General features: G+C 34.6%; 1 protein-coding gene across 5 annotated transcripts in view; it reads left to right on the plus strand.

The window, feature by feature from the left end:
- Positions 1–14,171, plus strand: part of lrp4 (low density lipoprotein receptor-related protein 4) — a 78,911-nt gene that overhangs the window by 19,679 nt on the left and 45,061 nt on the right. The gene's annotated exons all lie outside the window — the stretch shown is intronic.

Here is a 14,171-nt window from a genome sequence, read left to right on the forward strand (position 1 = left end):
TGAATATTATTGTGTACTTTTAATTTTTAATTAGTAATTTTAATATTTTTATATTTGTTTAATACTAGCAGTATTAGGAGATTATTTCCCCCAAATTGTGCAGCCTTTATACCTAGTAAGACATTGTGGCGCTTAATCCACCAGACATTAGTGGCATGATTGGGGAAAAATTTTTTGTTTTTCTGTCAATATTGTGGGTATTTTTTATTTCATGCCATATGCTTTATGGATACCATGCACACCAAGAGCAAAATTAATATTCAATTCATCATTAAACAAACATTAACTAAAGGCAGGTTATTTTTATGGTTTAGTTTGCTCATTGAAGGTCAGCACCAAAAACCGTAAATAAAGCGAGATCAGATCCTTAAAGTGTTTTTGTAATGTTTAATGCATTAATATTGCTGTTTGCAAGTGTAAATATTGACATTGCAAGAGTATTGTGAGAGGGATAAAGTGAGAAGTCGCAGAGAACCAAATGAGAATGTAAAAGATTTGGTGAAAATATTGATGGAGCAAGTAGATCTGGAAGCGTCATGAATCTTTCAGACATGTTTTTTTTTTACAGAGAAATCGGTGACTGACTGTTTTCATAGAGCATCTTACCTTACCTAAAAATACATCAGATTTCCTTTTAAACTGGAAAAATTGCTGCATGCAGCTTTAAGTTGTGATCTTTAGTCTTGGCTATATTGCACTCTATTAAAAGCATGCATGACCCTGTTGAAGGAATTCTTATGACAGATACTTTTCTGAGCAAATGCCATCACCACACGAACAGCTGATAATTTGGGCTATTTAAAACACAGTCTGACTGTCCGCCTCCTGCTAATACTCTCTTATACACACACACACACACACACACACACACACTCTCTCTCTCTCTTTCTCTCTCTCTCTCTCTCTCTCTCTCTCTCTCATGAAGAAAAATGTTTCAGTCTGTGTTTAATAAAGCAGTATTGGTTGGTTGACTCCACAATCTAGTATTTTCAGTTAGCGATATGAATTTTGTGTCACATGAACACGAAATGTGACTCTGCCATGTAAAGAGCAGAGGTCAAATTAAACCATGTCATTGTGCTTTAAATACACCTTTTTTTTAAATACATCTTCTTTAATGTTGTGAATAAGCTATTTCACATAACAGAAGTTGACATATATTTATCAAGACAAAAATATAAACCAATTTTACACAGATAAGTCAGTTCAAAAGTTTACACCCCCTTTGTTCCTTGTTATGGTTTGTAGCTTCCTTGATGATCAGCCTCTGTTTGTATGTTTTGTTATCTTCTGCATCTGATTCAGTGTTTTATGATCTTATACACAATGGGAATATGATCCTGCCTTTCACACAAAGAGCTTTTAAAAAGGTGCAAACCTTTACCGATGTATAAACATCAATGGCAGGATCTAAACACTAAGTAGCCAGAAGGATTTCAGTGTCCACTGTCCAGTGTTGAATATATGCACAATTAAGTATTGTTCCATCATCATAGTCCAAGACATTAAACTCATTTTGTGAGTTACAGTTAAAGTGACCCCCTCCCCAAATAGTAGTGAGAAATGTTATATAATGAAAGCCCTGCACCCTAGTACTCCATGGAAAGGAACTTTTCCTCCAAATTCACCGAACCCTTGCTAACACCCAAAAACATTTCAGTTGGCTACATGGCCCCCTTCTATTGTGCACTGAGAGAAAATGAGAAGGACGCTTTAGGTGGAAAGAAAAGATATAGTGTGCCATTAACAGAGGACAATGGCATTGACTATTAGGCCTGGCCTAGCGGGAGGCTATGCTTTATGCTACAGATTATGCTGGTAGAAACGCTTAAAATATATTTGAAATACTGTGGGAACTCCACAGAGTAAGTTTACATAAACACGGTAAGAAAACTGCTTTTCACCACACCCTGTAGTGAAAATCTAGTTTTAAATGCTGTTGACATGTCTGTCTGATATATTTAATATGCTTAAAGACAAACCATGTGCAAATTCATCAGTTGACACCATTGCTGAGCATTTTCTCCTTAAAACTGCATCAAAGTCAGTCTCAGAAACGTGGATTGAAACAGACCTTTTTTCCCCTGGATGCACAAAGCTATAACCAATCCAATCAATTTATGGGCCAGGCTTTTCATATCATTAGCCGGCATTTCTACCGAAGGATAACTGATATTTTTTAGAAGCTATTTGTTTAAGACGGTGAATGGAGTATGGTTTATGTAACATTAGAAAAAGGTTGATAGCTGTTTGATAATGTAGTCAAGCCCAGAGGTCAAGGATATTGATTAGCATTACGTGTCTGACGTTGTAGATGCATTTCCGTTTTGATACATGGACTTGTAGATGACTCTGTATAATTCACTCTTCCTCTTCTTTGAAGTCCGTATCAAACATATATGGCTGAATTAACCCAACTTGCCATTGTGTAGTGTTTACTACTACAAGTTACTGAGTAAACGTAGCGCAGATGTGATTGAGTGGAGGCGGGGCTAATCTGCATATTCATGAGTTTGCGTGTATACTAAATGAAGTGAGAGTCGTCATACATTCAAGCAATTTTAAGGCATGAATACATTATTTTTATATGAAAAGACCAAGATTTTGATGATCACAGATGAATTTTAAGGATACAGTTAGTGACTGCTCACTACACATTGGGACACTGATGACTGATGGAACATAACTACATGCATGCTAAAACGTCACTTTTTATCACAACAGACAGGTCCAATATCTTTCTGCCATTTTTTATGGTGTTTATAGTATGCTATAAAAATACTTTTAGGTGCAAATCAAATCATCACACAAAAATACCTCATAGTCTTTGATTTGTGACAACTACTCCTTCTATTGTACTCTAACATTTTGCCAAAATAATCTATAGGTGTTACACTTTAATTACTTATGTGTCAGCAAATAAGTGTGGGCATTGCCGTCAGCGAAGCACATAAAATGGAAAAGATTCATATATAATAAGGTCATTCAGGGTCCTGAGAACTCAGACATGTGTGCAACTTCATTCTGTCTTCTATTTCTTTTAATTTGTTTCTTTCACAAGACTGATTCAGTGCTGGAGGTATTGCTGATGCTGGACATGGTGGATGTATTGAACGGGGCAGAGCAACAGGAATTGTTCGGAGAACACCCATAGCAGGCAGCATTGTTCATCTGTGTCTTTTGATGAAGACAGAAGCGTTCACACAGCGTGCTCTGATGTCCTGCTGGGCTGGCATGGGAAAAGGCTTCTCAGCACTTTGTTTAAATTGAATCTGGATGATAATGCTGAGAAAAAAAGCAAAGACACACATATATATATATATATATATATATATATATATATATATATATATATATATATATATATTCTATTATTTCAGACGTTTTCTAAACTGTTCTGATTGATTACATTTTCATGCAAGTCTTTAATAAACAATGCACAACTGGCTACATTTTTGCAAAACCTGAAATACGGGTACATTTTACTGCAATTTTCAGGTGATGTCCACAAGAGAATCCATATAATTTTTCCCCCATTGCAGATGTGTTTTTTTTTTTTAAAACAGACCAGTGTCATGAAACAAGAACTTGTTTGTGGCTACAAATGAGCAAAATGATATAGCATTGCTTGTAATATGTTTCACGGCAGTTTCACTGAAATGTCCAGTCTGTGGCACTGAAAGCATGTTCAATTTTCTCCAAAATGGTTAAACGTGACTGTGGCAACATTTTATTACATTGGTTAATGCATGTATCAGAAAAGCTAGGAAATGTAATGATAAATGGATAGTTCACCAAAAAATGAAATGAAATAAATCATTAATTGCTCACCTTCACGTCGTTCCAAACCCGTAAGACCTTTGTTCATCTTCGGAACATGAATTTAGATATTTTTGATGAAATCCGAGAACAAAGGTCTCATTGGTTTGGAACGACACAATTTGAATGGTATAATTTTCATTTTTGGGTGAACCATCTCTCTAAGTGAGTAGCACTTATAGGTTAGTGCTCTATTACATTTGAAAATAATGTACCACCTACACTTAACCTAACAGATAATGTAAACAAAAGCAAACCCGAGGTAAAAACTTTTTCAGAAGCAACTACGACATTTAGCTTCCTTGTTGTACCAGGTGCGCTAACTAGCTAGTTTACTACACCAGAAAATCTGTACATATGCGGCTGGTAATGTAATGCTAATTTAAAAAAGAGACAAATAAATCAAGCACTACTGCAAAAGTGTTTTAAGGTCATAACATAGTAAAATAAAGTCGAAAGTGTATATACATTTACTTTTTGTTATATATTTATTTACTTTGCAGCTATGTATTATTTTGTGGATGTGGATGTCTGTAGAAACTCCTGGTGTCATATAGTTAGAATAAAAACATTTACTGTACTTTATTGCTCAACTATGATAAACACTTATGGCTTTTAAACCACTTTTCCTTAAATCATTGGTCATTGGAGTGGATGTTGTGTTTATAGTTTTATAGTTTACAAGTTACAGATCTGCCACTCTTGTGTTTGGCTCTGTGTAACTTTGTTTCTTTAAAGTTGGTAATCAAGTAAATGTTAAATATTTTTGGATACAAATAGCAGAGGTGTAAGGGAGGGAGGATAAATTTCTTGAAATCAGAGTTCGAACCTATCAGAGCAGAGAGAAGAGCCATAGTTCAACAAAAGTGTCTTTGTGAGATGAGCCACGATCACAAGGAAACAAGTGACCCTTGAAGAAAACACTGCTGGTTCTTCTTTAAGGACAGGATGTTGGCAAGTGATTAGAAACAGGCGTGCTAGATGTCTGCTTGAGCCCATCTGTGATTTTTCAAAGAAATGTATGTATGGTATCTTTGTGTGGAGGAACTGGCAAATTTAGTTTTCCTTTCATCTGACACATCAAAACCCCTGAATCCCATTAATCTTAACTTCTGTATGTGCTGCTTCTTTGTCAGTTTAGCTATCGTCTTACAGTCCTCAAGGTGAATTCCTCCCTGCTGACGGATAACATGACAAATGTTCAGCGAAGAAACCACGACTATGCAACAGTTCTTAGCAGTGGGCTTGAAATGAAGCATTTTAAATAAAATCTTGGCAATGCAAAGTGATGCATACAGTAAAATATGCAATAAATGCGATCAATTCAAAACAGGACACATACACAAAAACCTATGCAAATATGTGGCATCCAAAAATTATTCACAATTTGCAAAAATTTGTGACGGCAAAACTTTAAATATTTTTTAAAATTTTTATTTTGATATACTGGTCTTAATTCTTCAATCTCAAGTTTTTTTTTTTTTTTTTTTTTTTTTTTTTTTACGTTTATGCCAGATTTTTTGTTGAAATGTGAACTTCACAAAACAATATTTTGTATTGCCTGTTATCGAATAATCCAAATAAGCTTTGTGCTCTTTGCTTTGATATAAAGCAAAATCTAAGCTTTTTAAATTGTCAGTTTTACTATGAAGTGAATGAACATCAGAAGAGTTAAAAAAACTGTACAACTTACAGAAATATTTAATGCCATATGTAATTGCTTAATGTATTGAAAGATGTCATTGTAAACAATAAGGCACATTAAGTTTACCTCAGAAAAGCATTCCATGTCCCTGAACTTGATAGTTAACTAGGAAAAAATAACTTGAGAGGAGCATTTTGATAGATACATGCATTTTAATGCTTGTTAAATTAATTTCTTAAATGTATTATATTTTTCTGATCCTGCTATTGGTGTTTTAATTAATGTGTATTTGAATAAATCAGTCATGAAAACTAGTTTTGACAGCCTCCATTTCAGAGTATATGATTCAAAAAGTCGAATCATAATTTTAACAATGTATTATAAAGTTAATATCAAAACTGCCTTTTAAAAGACAGCGATGAAGAACATGGGAGGAGGAGCTTGGAGTGTTTGTTGGCTGGGCCGGTTTGTTTGAAGCTGTTGAATTAGTGGTGGTTCGCTTGTTGTGTTTGACAAAACATCTTGTCTGACAAACTTCACCAGCCCGGAGATTAAGGAAAAGGATGTATGTCACGTGACTTACATTGAGCAAACACGTATATTTACCCTTTGCTAGACACACTAGGGAAGGAGCGTGTGCAACCTTGTGTAAGTTTTGTTAGTTAGCGAAGCTTTAGGTATGGCATGTTGAACGCCGAAGACTTTATTTTTGGGTTTTGTTTTCAGTCAGAGGGTGGAGATTTAGTCAGTGAATGTTTTGTTGTTTTTGTGTATTTTGCACCGCTCATTTTCTTATCTCCGAGGCTGTTCAAATTAGTGTTATCTTTCTTTGTATATAGTTGTAAATAAGGTTTTGGTTGGTGTTTTCATTTGTATAATTATATTTCTTTTTGTAATTAAAGCGAACTGCTTATTGTCATGTCAGTTGTCCTCGTGTCATTCTCTCCCAGTACTCCCCAGAGACCAAAATTATAGGGTTATGTTTATATTTTATTATGTACGTCTTCCTCATACCTCTATACCATCAGGAGATGTAACAGCAATATAAATGTTTTTAGATAAATCAGTTTTTATTTAAGTGTTACTTATATATCTAAAACTAAAATAGCAATTTAATTTGTGCTGTGGTGTTAATTTTAACCATTAGTGTTGTAGTAAACCGGGTTCTCTGTATATTTTTCATCTTTAGTTGAGAGAGATTTATTTCTCTTGAAGAATTGACGTGCATTTTCTTTGAACAGTATCCAAATAAATCATTGTTGTATGAAATCGACATTGGATTCAAATTCAATCAAAAAGTTGTGCATCAAAATCAAATTGACATTTCTGAACACATTCAGTACTCGGTATGAAACTTTCCATGAGCGTAATAGTGTATTTTGTTATCTCTGGAAATAAATCTGTTCATTTCAGCTCATTTCTCCAGTGTTGTATTTCAAGTTGTGTTTTTCTCCATGTTGGTATTTTATTGGCTTTATTTCAGAAAAGCACACCCATAAACTGCTTGCTAGAATCAAAACAAATCGCGGTTGGTCGCTTTGAATCAGTCAGACCGTCCGTCTCAGTGCCAGAATAAACTGCAAAGTGAACCAGACTTCATGCCGATAGTCAAGTTTGGCTACACGAGATTGTAGGTTATCCAGACAAGCTACTTAAGCCTAAAGACAAATCATTTCAGTGCTGGAATTGTTTAGTCATTACATCTGCTTAGATCAGCTTGATCCAGATCTCTCTCTGTGTGTGTGTGTGTGTGTGTGTGTGTGGGGAGGAGATTGCTGATGCATGCGTCCTGTGAAAATCTCTCTGGGTGGCCTCACTTTTACCCTGGTGTCTTTCTGAGCTGCTGGTTCAGACAATATAGAGCACATAGCAGTGACTGGGCAACTGGAGGGAAGCCAAACTCAAATATCTCACAGAAAGAACATCAGAGGAATGTGACACAACACCGAGTGTTAAAGAAGCTTCAGATGAGGAAGAGATGGGCAACTGACAAGCAAATTATATTTAATTGCATGAAACATTTTTTATTATTATTTAAAAAATGGTAACTGTTGGATAAATACCATTTTTATGTATTTATGTAAATACATACTTTTAAAAATATAAATTTTCTTTAGAAATATATTTTTAATTGAATTAGTCTTTAGTCTTAAAGATGTTATTTATAAATGAATGTTTCTTACAATAAGAAACCAAAATTGTCACCAAATTTGAAATACTTAATCTGTTGAGTCTCTTGAACATGGATATATTTGCTAGAATGTGAAGAGTTTACAGCAAAATATTTTGAAATTTTGTATAATAACATCCTATTTGTAGTCATTTTTATGATCCTACACACAAATAAAGAAAAGACGCGGAAGCAAATTGTTGGTAAATTTCACCAATAATTACAAAGAATCTGCAAGTAACACTTTTTTGAAGACTAAAAAAAAAAAAATCTTTTTACAGTGTATTTTTTTCCTACGTTCTTATTAGATAATAGAGTCTGAAATTAGCAATTAGTCATATTAGTCTCATTTTAATCGTCTCCTTTACCCTTGCCTGGAGGGCAACTTATGTGGCTCTGCTAACCCAAGTCTCCCTTAATTGTGGCACTCATAATTTTGCATAACAAATGAATGCAAATGTTTTAAATTGTAACCCTTGCTCATGCTGGTTTTGCACAAGTTACACAAATCGCCTCGGCTGACTGTACAATGATCCAAGATTACTGATTTATCTTCCAAACTGATACCGAGTCACATATTAGTCCTATTTATTTTCTGTAGTGCTTTTCACAGTACATACTCTTCCAAATCAGCCAAAACAGACTCTTTTGCAAACGAGACAATTCCTGTGAGGGTTTTGGTGTGATATCGAAGAAGTCTTTTTGGAAGAACAATGACAGTTTCTCTCCATCTGCCAAAAATTCTGTGGGTTTGTGTGAACCGATACGACTTGACAGTATGACAGTCTTCTCGTTGTGTCTGAACACACCAGAGGATTCCTTGTTTGGCACAAATACAGCAGGAATTACAGTGAGAGAAGCAAATGGAGCACAGTGAAAAGATCTGATCATTTTTAACAGCTAGGATCACATGCACACATTTGTACAAAAACAGGTAATGTGCGTGCTGGAGAATTTATTCACCTTCAGGTCATTCAAGATGTAGATGAGTTTGTTTCTTCATCAGATTTGGAGAAATGTAGCATTGCATCAGTGTCTCATCAATGGATGCTCTGCAGTGAATGGGTGCCGTCAGATTGAGAGTCCAAACAGCTGATAAAAACATCACAATAATACACAAGTAATCCACAGCACTCCAGTCCATCAGTTAATGTCTTGTGAAACCAGCAGCTTAGTGTTTGTAAGAGAAAAATCCATCAAGGTGTGTTAAACTTAATAATAATGGTTCATCCTGTGAAAAAGTCCTTCTCATGTTGTGTGTCACATTAAAATCCACACACATATTTGTTTAAAGCTGTTTTGGTTTGTAAACAGTGCAGATTTCTCTCCTGATTCAGAGGACATAATTAATGAAGCAATATTACGAGTAATAGACATCAAAAACATCTTAATGATAGATTTTTTTTTTTTTTTTTTTTTTTTTTTTTTAGAAACATGCAGCTTTTCAATTCAATAGTCATTTACTGATGGACTGGAGTGGTGTGGATTACAGTGATGTTTTTATCAGCTGTTTGGGCTTTTATTCTGATGGCACCCATTCACTGCGGAGGGTGATGGAATGATAATTTTTTCCAAATCTGATGAAGGAATGAACTCCATATTGTGGATGATTTGAGGGTTGGTGTGAAATCTGTTCTAAATGCACGTTTTCTTGTTGTGAAGAACTATTAATCCATGCATGTTTATTACTTGTTTATTGCCCTTTTAGAGGTTCTTAATGCATCAGACTTCTAATGATGTAGGCTGTACGTCTCCAATCGTTTATTCTGCTTAAACTCCTTTTTGTTTTTTTACGTTAACTTGCATTCAGATCTGTCTGGTTCAGATTCAAACTGCGGTCGGGATGTTTGAGTCGAGGCTGCTAATGCTGCGGCTGAACTTCTTTTCTCTCTCTCTCTTTTTTTATGTTCATGCCACTGTTAAACTTCCCCGTCCCATTCCTTCAGCCCACTGACTCTCAGCCCTGCCTCAAATGCAGGCTACGACAGCCAAGTTCATTAAAAATGGCTGACTGTGATGGAAAAGAACCGCCGCTCAATGACAAGTCCTCACTTTTTCTTTTCCAGTCCTTTTTTTAACCCTCTAAATACATCATAATCATTTCCCCCTTTACTGTACCTCCGTCATTCAAAGCCACACTTGGCATCTGCAATAGGATACCCTTGTTTTAAATCTCAGACCAATGTCTCTTTCCATTTTTCTCTAGGGTCTTTAAAAAGGGCTTGTGTTAGAGTTGTCAAGCGGATATTTTAAACGTAGTGAGCCCAAAGCCATTCTACAAAAAAGTTCAGGTTATCTTTTCCCAAATATATATATCCTTTTTCCATCCATTCTTCAAAACACGTCCAATGTTGGGGCTCGGGATCCTGAAGCCCATCCATTTGGCTTTTTTTTCCAGATAAACAAGATATCATCAACTAACTAGTTAATTAATTATCAAATAATAGCTCTTAGTTCACCAGTATTTCGCCAGGTCATTGTTTATTGTAAGGCCAATTTTGATTCACTTCACTAATTAAGTTATAATGAACTGTTATATTGTATTATAATATTGTTAATAATTTTGGTAAATTAGGAAAGTTTTCAATTACAATTTATGTTGACTAGCTGAAATAAACATCAAATGAAATAAGAATATAAATGTGTGTGTGTGCAACCCCCTCCACCCCAAGTAATGAAAATGCCTTTTTATGGTTTTATTTTATTGAAGATTTAGTCACTTTGCATAACTTCAATAGAAATAGTTGCTTTTTTGAAATAAGCAAAATATATATATAAAATGTCAGTGATTAACCTCTCTCCCATTTATAAAGCGATGAATAGATCAGATAACCAACTTGCAGCACCGCTGAGCTCTTGTGAGCAAACCTTTCATAAGTGTTGACGGACTTTTTAGATGTAAATCCTTTCTTTCGCTGCTGAAAGAGCGGCTCCCCGCAGCTGCGTCTTCATTCTGCGTTGGAGGGGTTAAGCTCAAAAGTCTGACAGCTTTCTGGAAAGACATGTTGAAATATCTTTGTGGTTGAGGGGTAATTTCACGGGATAGAAATTAGAGAGAACGGGAGTTGCACATGCACACACAGTGAGGTATTGGCATTTTTTGTTGCCAGTGTCTGTAACGGAGAGCAAGCGTAGCCACGGGGGGAAGAGACGGAGAGATTCCAGATGTGAGGGGTTTTCAGAAAATGGAAGGGTGGAAAATGAAAAGATGATGTTTGGGATAATTCAAGTACAGACAAATCTGCTGCTCTTTTATTGTGTAAGTGATCGGACTTAATTGGTCTCTAAAGCTATGCCGTATTTATCTGCGTTGAGCAAAAATAAGGAAACGAGTAAATTACTTTAGGAGATGCATATGTGGGTTGCATAACATGATCCTTTCTATCTTCCCTCTGGCATCCTCATTTATATGCCACCTTCGCCAATTTACGATGGTGCTACTGGATGCTAAACACTAACATAACAAAATGTCGATCAATAGTAGTCATATCTTGCCAATCGGTGTCCTAATCTGCTCTGCTCTCATGCGTAAACAAGCTATTTAGTTGGTATGATCTCAGATTGCAGATTCAAGGCAAGTTCTAGCGTGAAATAAACACGATTGAACATCAGAAGGTATGTTGAAAGATACACTTACTGAAATGTATTATGTCTCATATAATTGCTCAATCAGCGTCTCAACCACGGAAAGATGCCAATAAAACAGCCTGTGGATGAAGTGTTAACCAGCGTTCACAGTTCGTTAGTTGGCAATAAAACAAACACTAGAGGGCACCTATTCACTGTTAATTACATATGCATATTTGAATAAATCTGACGTGAAGATTATGTGCAATTGAGTTGAACATAAACATTTCCGTTATTATTTTAGTGTGATTTCATGTATCATAAATTAAATATCAGTTGAATGTTACAGTTTGGGATCTGTTCTATTGTTAACCTCTATTATTATATTATTTTAACAAATGAGAGCGCGCCCTATAGTTTAAAGCATTAGCTGGGAGAGATATCGTTTCCTTAAGAAAACCAAATCATCAGAATATCGTTATCGACAGACATCATTCTAAATAATCGGCAGTTGATGTTATTGGTGAAATTCTCGGAAATTATCGGTGGATCCCTATTTGTTGGAACAACTAAATTGTTTATATTAAATTAAATTAATAGGGATGAATGATGCCAAACCTTTTTGATTCGGTATGATACTGATACTTTTTTTTTTTTTTTTTTTTTAAGAAAGCAAATATGACTGCAATTAAGAAATGTACCAATAGGTGTAAAAATAATCCCGTATTTTACAGAAATATTGTGATTTAAATAAAGCTTAATCATTTGTTTTTCCTACAAATGAAGTTTCTTTAACTTTGCAAGTTCTCATAACTGAAAAGATTGATGCAAGCTGTAGTTTTTACATTTTTAGTTATTATTAACTTTTGTTGAGTCATCTGTTTTTAGAATGTAGACTATAGTTCAAACCGTAATTATTACTGCAATTCGATGACTCTAGATGAAGTGGACAACTAAGTGGAAAAGAATATATTTTTTTGCCTTAAGTACAGAATTGTTTATTTATGAAAATAAACAGCATTTAAAAAACCTATTGGATTAAAGCAATAGTGTAATGAATGAATTAAAAAGCATGGAATTTCTTAATTCTTTCATTAATTACAATGTATCTGAAAAAAATGTCCTCAACCATTTTTCCTCACTATTTGAGCAGTCGAGTCATACTTCAAGTATTAATTTGACTGCATTTAAATTGATTTGTTTTAGAATTTTTTTTGTCTAAATGAATGCTGATAAAAGTATACCTTAAATGCAATATTAGGATACACTTATTGATACATTTACATTTATAGATCAATACATTTAAATGTTTTAGAATGTTCATAATAGTTTGTTTTTTTTACTTTAAACTTTTGCTGCAGTTTAAAGTCTGCTTCACACACACAAAAAAAAAAAAAACATTTCTACAGGTCTGTCCAGCAATTTTAGTTAGCTTACATTGACTTGTGACTAATACAAACCAATAAAGGTATTTTTAAAACCTGCTTCAGCTGTCATAAAAGTATGCCAAAAAAAGCGCCCCATTATGTTTTGGGACTATGAATAATAAATGGTATATTCCATTTTTATCTCTGTCGTTGTTTGCTCCGTTTCAAAGATATTAAGGCTAACAGTGTTTTTGACTTTGAAACAGAAATGGCAAGTCTTTAAAGCGTACATGATGAGCGTCTTGCTCCATTTAGTGACTAAACATGGCATTTATAACTTGATCTCCCACAAGAGAAGGGCTGTAATTATTTTAGCTTGCCAAAAACGAGCACCAAACCATGTGATGCTGAGCGCCTACTCAACTCCAGTCTTCTTCACTTTCATTCGGTCACTCTCTTCGGTCCTGTCAAGAGCTGCTCACGATATGAGAGGAACAGATAGATGCGAATGATCTGAAGTTAAGCCAAGTACATCAAGTCATTCTCATGCACCATACATGATGAAGCACATACTTGAAAGAAGCGAGGTGGACTGGAATAGTTATTAATAGACTTTTCTGCTTCCTTGAATTATTGAGTTCAGAAGAAATTGCAGGGGTTGACATTTTCTAACTGTAGTCTGTGGTGAGGAGTAATTTTGGTTGAAACAAGCTGGATGAACTTTAATGTGTTTATCTTGTCACGGGTCATCTTTATTTGTTTAATAATTTCCCCCGTGCAATTTTGGGAACGTAAGCCAGTGGCCATATTCACAAACGTTCTTTGCATTTCTCTTGATAGAAACATGCAATCAGTCATTAGAAGCATATATTAATCTTCTGTTTGTGGCTAGTGACTTTTCCTTGAACTTCAGATCCCAGACTGACAGCTAGGAAGTGAGAGACGGCACGTTTTGCGTTTTGTTTATTTCTGTCTGTAGATTTCATTCATTTTAAGCACCATTTACTCCAAATCAGTTTTTGCTTCACTTCAGCAGCAGATAAATACACCAGGTTTGTGGTTTATTGCCATATATTTTGAAGGTTTTTACTGAGGGATTTGTTTATCTCAATGTTTTATTCAAAAAACAAAAAACAACAACAAAACGTAAAACCTTTAACTCTACTATTAACCTGGCTTCATGCAAAGTTCAGATTTCTATTCTGGAAATTTGAACAGATTAGTGCATGTTTGTATATTTAATGAACATTTTAGAAAACTTACAATGCAAAAAAAGTGAACTTTTAAAAAGTTTAATTAAATTAATCAAAGAGAAAATATAATGTTTTGAACACTTAATTGCATGTCAATTGCAATTATTAATTTATTTTATTCAGTTCAGATTTTTGTTTTGGAAGTTAGTGCATATTAATTGGACAAAACGGTCTCACTTTATATTAGGTTGCCTTAACTAGTAAATACTTGCTTATAAAATAATACTTTGATGCTATGAACCTATTGTGTACATGTTTTTACACTGGAAAAAAATGCATATAATTACATCTGTAGTAACTTTCTAAATTTAATTTTATAATTACACTGACCCATCCCTTACACCTAAACC

The sequence above is a fragment of the Carassius gibelio genome, chromosome B7 (assembly GCF_023724105.1).
Source record: "Carassius gibelio isolate Cgi1373 ecotype wild population from Czech Republic chromosome B7, carGib1.2-hapl.c, whole genome shotgun sequence".
NCBI lineage: Eukaryota > Metazoa > Chordata > Actinopteri > Cypriniformes > Cyprinidae > Carassius > Carassius gibelio.